The sequence below is a fragment of the Passer domesticus genome, chromosome 7, assembly GCF_036417665.1.
Source record: "Passer domesticus isolate bPasDom1 chromosome 7, bPasDom1.hap1, whole genome shotgun sequence".
NCBI classification, from domain to species: Eukaryota; Metazoa; Chordata; class Aves; order Passeriformes; family Passeridae; genus Passer; species Passer domesticus.
The window spans coordinates 309,134-316,746 of record NC_087480.1 but is presented as its reverse complement, the minus strand read 5'-3'; the positions used below and the strand labels follow the sequence as shown (position 1 = coordinate 316,746).

Below are 7,613 nucleotides of genomic sequence, written 5' to 3'. Positions count from 1 at the left end.
GGAGGCTGTGGGGCCAAGGCGGGTGAATCACAGCGGTGCGGAGTGGGGCGAGGGCTGATGCCCCGTGTGCCCCCTGCGCGGGGCCGGGATGGCACCGCGGTGGTTCCGGTTCATCCCCGCCTGCGTGCGGGGGCTTCGGGGACAGCCAGCCCTATTCTTGCTGCCGATATCCCACACAGACGGCCCTCGGCTCTGGCTGCCTCCCTGGGGTGTTTCGATGTGGAACACCCCCAGGCCCGCTCTGGGGACCCGGGGCGCACCCCGGGCGCTGGGGCAGCCGCGGCCCCGCGGTCCGATTAACCCGCCTGTAAACGATGTGCCTGCCACGGGGGAAAGAGCCGAAGCCTTTTAAAGGACTTTATTGCCCTACCCGGAGAATCAGCTCCGTAAGGAGAACCTTGGGCAGGGGCGGGGGAGACGCGGGGGAAAAGGAGCGGCAAGTGATGGAGCCCGCAGCGGGCAGTGCCGGCGGGAGGGAGGGCACGCGGCAACCTGGGCTTCGATGAGGACCGCACCAAAATTAAAATTGAAAAAAAAAAGAAAGAAAGAAAAGAAAGAAAAGAAAGAAAAGAAAGAAAAGAAAGAAAAGAAAGAAAAGAAAGAAAAGAAAGAAAAGAAAGAAAGAAAGAAAGAAAGAAAGAAAGAAAGAAAGAAAGAAAGAAAGAAAGAAAAGAGATAAATCCAAAACGCAACCAAGCAAAAGGAAAGCCCCATCGCAGCCCTTCCGCTGCGGCTCCCAGATGAAGGCAGCTCTGCGCCCTCGTTGCGTTTCAATTCTCTCGGCGGGGCCCGCGGGTGAGCGCTGCGGGCAGGCTGCGGGCACGGCTGCCCGCGACACTCCACATCCTCTCAAGTTTTCAAAGCCAGGAAACAGCCATTTCCCGCTACCTTCGCCCGTTCCCCAATAGCTTTCAAGGAGTCCACGTTTATTTTAAAAACTCTTCTGAGAGCCGTAGTAAATTGAGTTTGCTTGTAGCTACAAAGGAGAAAGTTAAGCATTTGTCTATGTTGTTGTATAGGAAGCCAGTTGTTTTAATTAAAGGGTGGGGATCCGTGATATATACACCAGATAAAAGCAAATGCACAGAATAAACTAATTAAAACATTGTGTTTGGAACACATTTTATTTCTTTTTTTGATCTTAGTTGTGTTTTAAAGAAATGTCAGCGCACTATAAAGCAACCTTATTTCCCTTATAGTGTGCGGCGCTTTTCAAAGGCTAGTGTGATATATTTTAGAAAAGAAATCCCGCTGTGAAAGCTTGCGTGTCTTCTCTTTACCAAACTAAGCTCTTGTCAATCATGCCAAGGCATAACCAATCACCAAGTCCCTTTTTGGAAAGCAGCTCATCCCGCTGTGCTTTTATATATCACACCGCAGCATGTTTAGATGCATTTTTACTATCACTTCAGGAGCGGTGACTGATGAGAGCGCAGTTACAGTACCGGCTTCCCCAAACGCCGGAGTTATTAACAATTTGCCTGGCTATTGTGTGCGTGTCTTTCTCTCCCTCCTCCCTTTTTCCTGTCTCACGTTGCCTCTATTTGTCATGGACACGAGGATGCAGGGAATATTGGGGCCGGGGGCGGTGGTGGGGGTGGTTTCCGAGGTGCCCATCGCCTGCCTGGGAAGGGGTGTCAGGAGCTTTCGCGGCTGCCAGCCGCGGGGAGGGAGAAGCCCCGCGCCTCGGGGCTCTCCCCAGAGCACTGCGAAAAAAATCAGGACGCCCCACCTTGTAGCGTGCTCGACCTTTCCACGGCCGGCTGAGAGCCCCGGTGCGGAGCCCCGGCCCCGAGCCGCTGTCCCCGTCCCGCCGCTCCCGAGGAGCTGCTCCGGGCAGGGACGGGGGCACGACGGGGTGTGCGTGGGACATGAGCCACACCGACACGGGGCGCGACAGCACCGCCCGCATTCCCTCTCTCCTGCCACGCGGAGCCCCGGAATCGTTGCAGGGGCGCCGCGTTTACCTCCTGATCCCAACAGAAAGTGAGGAAAAAAATAGACATTTCTTGTTTTTGCTAAATTTCTAGACCCTAATTGAAGACAAGTGGCAAATGGTTTTTATTAAAACCCGCCTCCAGTTCCGGGCGTTTCCAGACAAACTGTGCAAACCTCTGGCATCGCGCACGTACAGACACATCCAATATTTCTCTGTTCAGTGATATATCAATATCATCTGGTTTTGTATCTCTTTCCAGGCTCACATTTCAGGGACTCGGTTGTGCACAGATCCCCCCGGCGGGTCCTTTGATGCGACCATGTCAGAGACCACAGAAAGGGGAGTCGGGAGGGACGGCCATCCCCGACGCCCCTCCGCCTTCCAAGGCGACCTGAGCATAAAGACTGACGATGCTCAACGTATTTACAGAGATCCCCCACCTTCCTCCATCATTTTATCTCACAAGATTTCGCACCGCTCGTTTGCGGGAAAAGACTGCACCTTCTCCCCAGACTTTGGGTCTCCCCATGGTCATTGCGCGGGTTTGGCTGTACCGGGAGACACGAAATTATTTTGTCATTTGCCTTAAAAACGAGGCAGATGCGGGCATTTATTTCTATTTTATTTCTCGTTTAAATCTGAGGCGGCAGCGGCTGGTGCCTCACATCCACCCTGAAAAGAAAATTACAGGTGAAAATGGACCCGTGGCTTACAGATGCGGGGGAAAAAATTAAATATATATTATATATATATTTTATTCTTTCAGGACCTGCCACTTCGATGCCGGGAGCCACCCCATGCCCTCCCACCTGCCCTCAGGAAGAAGCTGTCGGGCATCCGCGCTGTTGCTCCGCATCCGTGGGCAGCCCCTGCGCCCACCCCGCTCCCGCAGCAGGGCCGGAGAACCCCATAACCCAGAGCCGCCCCAGCCCGGGACCCCGGCACGACGCTGGGTGGAAGTGGGGGCGAGCAGGGAATGCCACAGCCCTTCCTCATCCCGCAAAGGATGAGGCTTCCAGCCTCACCCCTTGTGTCGTGTTCCCTCCTCCATACGAGCAGTAATTAGCATTTTTCTTTTTTAATTTCCTCCGCATCAGGCAGAGAAAAGGTCTCCTTTTTGTCCTGCATTTCCGCCTTCCCCCAAAAAATTGTCTCGTTGACCCTCCTCAAACCCGATGCTCTGAGCAGGTCTCAGAGCCAGAGTCGGGTCCTGGGATGGGAGCACGCAGAGCCCCACACTGCCAGAGCTGCTGTTGCGTTTCTGGGAGACTCTCACTGCTCCTCCCTCCCCAAATCCCTGCCACAGGGGACTTCGTGCCCCTTCATCCAGCTGCCAGGGGGCAGAAGTGGAGCCGGGGCTCTCGGGGGGTTTGGGTAGGAGCCACGCTGAGAGGAGGGGGCTGCAGGGGCAGAGACTTCCCAGCTGGAGGCCAGTTTTTGGGGACGGGAGGCCACCCGGATGGGCACGTGTCCCCGGCACTCTCACCCCTTTAGGACCCCAAAGGCCCGGGGAGTGAAGGGCAGTGCTGGGATGCGGCACTGGGCAGGCTGGGGCTGGGGGCAGCTCCCCACACTGAGGAGCAGCCCCGCTCCTGTGCCACACAGACCCTGCTGTCACATGCCTTGAATCAGAAATCTTGCCATTGCTGCCACTCCCGGGGGCTCAGCACACACACAGAGGTGCTTTGCCTGCCCAGGGGAGCAGCCCTCCCACAGCTTTGTTGGCAGAAGGAGAAGGGACCCTGCAGCAAAAGCACCTGATGGAATTGCAGCAAAACAGATACAGATGCAGGTGCCAGGAAAGCTTTAGCATCACCTGCACAAGCCTACCAAAGAAGTTATTATTGGGTTATTAATAGTTTTCAAATATTGCTGTTTTGAAATGCTTTGAAATACCAAAACTCAAAGGTAAAAATAAGCATGCAAAACTAACCCAAGATGTGGCAAGAAATAACACAAGATAACCTTCAGCCCAAAGATCCAAGCAGTAGGCACAACACTAAAATGAACCTCCTCAAATTCAGGGGAAAAAAAAATAAAATCCAGCTCATAGTCAGAACTAGAAAACCTTAGAAATTACCATTTAACAGCTTCCTCCCATGCTGCCAGGAGGGCACTGGACAAGTGTCCTTTGCTACTGCTGTGACCCCCTTCCTGCAGCATGCAAGGTGAGAGGTGGCCAAGTGGGGGACAGAGTGCACTGGGGTGGGTGTCCCCTGGGTGTCCCCCTGGGTGTCCCCTGGGTGTGCCCTGGGTGTCCCCTGGGTGTCCCCCTGGGTGTCCCCTGGGTGTGCCCTGGGTGTGCCCTGGGTGTCCCCTGGGTGTCCCCCTGGGTGTCCCCTGGGTGTGCCCTGGGTGTGCCCTGGGTGTCCCCCGGGTGTCCCCCGGGTGTTCCCTGGGTGTGCCCTGGGTGTGCCCTGGGTGTCCCCTGGGTGTGCCCTTGGTGTCCCCCGGGTGTCCCCTGGGTGTGCCCTGGGTGTCCCCTGGGTGTGCCCTTGGTGTCCCCCGGGTGTCCCCTGGGTGTGCCCTGGGTGTCCCCTGGGTGTCCCCCGGGTGTCCCCCCAGCTGTGCAAAGTGCAGGATGCTCACCCAAACAGGACACAGCACATCACATTTGTGCTGCTGCAGTGCAGCACTTCACTTCCCAACAGCAGCAGAAGTATTGATTCCTCTAAAAGGTAGGCTTTGGGCAGTAAGGTTTTTAGCTCATTTTTCCACATGAAAAGTTTTCCACGTTTCCCCTAGTGCCAGGTTTGGGGAGAGAAGCAGCTCACAGCACAGCAGCTTTCCCAGCCCAGGATCTGGTTTTGCACCCATCTTGGAGCAGCATCAGCCACCGCACGAGTTACCCGCAGGTTACCCAAAGCTCCCCAAACAGCACAGGCAGCTGCTCCAGCCGGGAACCTTCCACCAGGAGGGACACAGAACAGCCCAAAAGCAAAGCTTTAATACTTTTGAAAAAAATCTCTATGTCAGATACTTCAGAGCAAACCTGATGATGCGAGTGCAGCAAAACCAGTGGACTGGAGTCAGGCTGGAAGTGCAGCTGTGCCTTTGCTGTTCCAACCAGCAGCATCCAGAAACTTTCCTGCTGCACACAGCCATCCCCTGCAAAACTCATCCCACAAGCTCCAAGCCCAGGCTGATTTTACTGAAGCCAGTGGTGCCCCTCACCTGCTGCAGCTGAGGCAGCGCTGAGGTGCTGTGCAGGTGAGAAGTGCAAAGTGGGAGCAGCATGGGCCTGATTTGGCTGCTCCCACCCAGGCTGGGGGTCAGAGCTTCAACAAGAGTAAATCCCCCAACTCCACACTGCCATCGAGCTGGGATGATTTGTGCCTGTTTGCTTTAATGAGGATTCATCTGGAGGAAAGCAGGCAAAACATCGGGCTGGTATCTGGAAAGACAGAAACAGGATTTATAGCTTTACACTGGAAATTATAGCCATTTCTAATATAAAATTTGAATTTTCAGTACATTCATGTTAGATTGCCTTTGAAAGTCTAGATTTTCTTGCTGGAAATCATTTTACACACACTTTTAGTGTGAAGATAGGAAACCAAAACCTTCCAAATCCGTCCGCCTGGGACAGCGTGTCAAGGAACAGCGTACAAATGGCCATGTAGGATTTCTTTTTCATGGGGTGAAAATTAATTTGGGGTCCTCAAATCCTCATCAGGCAGATAATAATGTTTAACTGGAGTGCATGGCCTGAGCTCTCCAGCCATTCCCAACTTTTACTGATACTGGTGGCAATTACACGTATAAATACCTTTGGAAACAGGGTTCTGGGGCCCAGAGGATGAAGCTGGGTGTGCTTTCAGCCCCACTAAATCCCAGGCAAGAATGAATTTTTTGGAGGTGCAGATGTAGGCATTATTTTGCCGATATTTTACAGATGTTGTTGTATAGTTCTGATATGTTCCTTCATAAATTCAGCATCATTTTGTATTTTTATTGAACTCCAGAGAGCAGACAGAAAGATTATTTGGGTTGGAAAGTTTTCAGGGTATGAAAGCAAATTATACTCAGAGCAACTGTGGTATCGCTATAATAATATATATAATTATAATAATTTCCACCTTGAGAATTAGGAGCTGCATAAAACAGCAGCAAAAAAATTGGTGTTTAGAATAGAAACTTGGCACCAAGATCTTTCTGCAGCTGCTGCAAAACTGCACACAAATCTCACCACAGGACTAGTGCTATTGTTTTTAACGGATTACATTTTATTAGATTTTTGAAGAGCGTTCACATCATTAAATGCATGCAGGAAGTACTGTGTATGTAAAACACAGCCACATTAATTATGAAAGCTAGTAAATGAATCATACATTACTGCAAATATATTATGCATTGCTTACATCTCTTTGCCGTGGCATGTTTGCACGATAGAAATAGAAACTAGAAAGGAAAGTCAGTAGAAAAAAAATGAGAGAAAAATAACATCAGTTGAGGAGGCAAGAAGAAAGAGGAAAAACACAGAGGGAAGATGCGATACCAGCATGACCTTATTTTTATATGAAGTCAAACTAATGACCCTTGTGATGTTTGAGTACCTGGGCACTGCAAACCTGTGAGCCAGGGAACTGACAGGGTGATTTCTCTGACAAAGATATGGGTGATTTTGATAAGAGAATCAAATGGCCTATCTCACACAGCATTGCTAGGGCTTGTGTATTTCCCTCTATCTTTCACACAAACATGTGCCTGGTTACAGATTTTAGCAAAGAGTTAGTGGTGTATTGTATATGAGGAATGAACTGGCTTTTTATGATGATGACTTATTTCCTGCCAAATTTGCTTTAAGAAACCACTTCAGTTCCATGCACAAGACTTCATGTTGCTTTGATTTATTACCCAGGATATAAATGGGGAGCTGTCTGGTTATAGAGGAATTCAGAGCAAAATTAAATTTTTCTCCTATAGGAATAGCACAACTATTTCATGCAGCCAAAACACATTATCTTGTCTGTAAAACTCTCACTGTATGTTCGGATATATTAGATGGGGAGGAGATGCACACCATGAGTCTGCCGAGATAATGTACACTCGGCTCAACTTGCAGCCAAATCACGATGTGCTGTGGGGCTGTGCATACAGCTCAAAAACTGCAGAGCAGGCCCCTCAAATATGGGAAAACACAAACCCTCTGGCAGCCCCGGGAAGGGAAGGGAAGGGAAGGGAAGGGAAGGGAAGGGAAGGGAAGGGAAGGGAAGGGAAGGGAAGGGAAGGGAAGGGAAGGGAAGGGAAGGCAAGGCAAGGCAAGGCAAGGCAAGGCAAGGCAAGGCAAGGCAAGGCAAGGCTGGCCAGCCCAGCTCGCTGCTGGCAGCTTTCTGCCCTGAGCCGAAGGTGTTTCCCGAGCCGGCTGTCCCGGGGTTCGCGCTCCGCCGAGCCCTGCCCGCCCTCCTCCTGTCTCTGCTGTCCGCTCCCAGCTGGGCTCGAGGGTCTTCAAGGGCAAACTGCGAGAGGAACACAACGTTCAGTCAGCACGGGGTTAAAACCATCCCAGGCTCTGCCCAGGAAATGCATCAAATCATGCCAGAGGAGTTTTAGACTAGATATTAGGAAAAATTTCTTCACTGCAAGAGTTCTCAATCCCTGTCACGGTCTGCCCATAGCAGTGGTGGAATTGCCATTCCTGGAGGTATTTAAAAGACCTTGTGACACTTGGGGA

The 7,613-nt window shown here is 51.5% G+C and overlaps 1 long non-coding RNA gene across 3 annotated transcripts in view; it reads right to left on the bottom strand.

Moving 5' to 3' along the window:
* Positions 1 to 6,150: 6,150 nt before the first annotated feature.
* LOC135304070 (uncharacterized) overlaps positions 6,151 to 7,613 on the bottom strand; it is a 77,306-nt gene continuing 75,843 nt past the window's right edge. For all 3 annotated transcript variants that reach the window (XR_010365501.1, XR_010365500.1, XR_010365499.1), the window contains one exon: positions 6,151 to 7,398. This is a non-coding gene — a long non-coding RNA (uncharacterized LOC135304070). The remainder of the gene's footprint in view (positions 7,399 to 7,613) is intronic.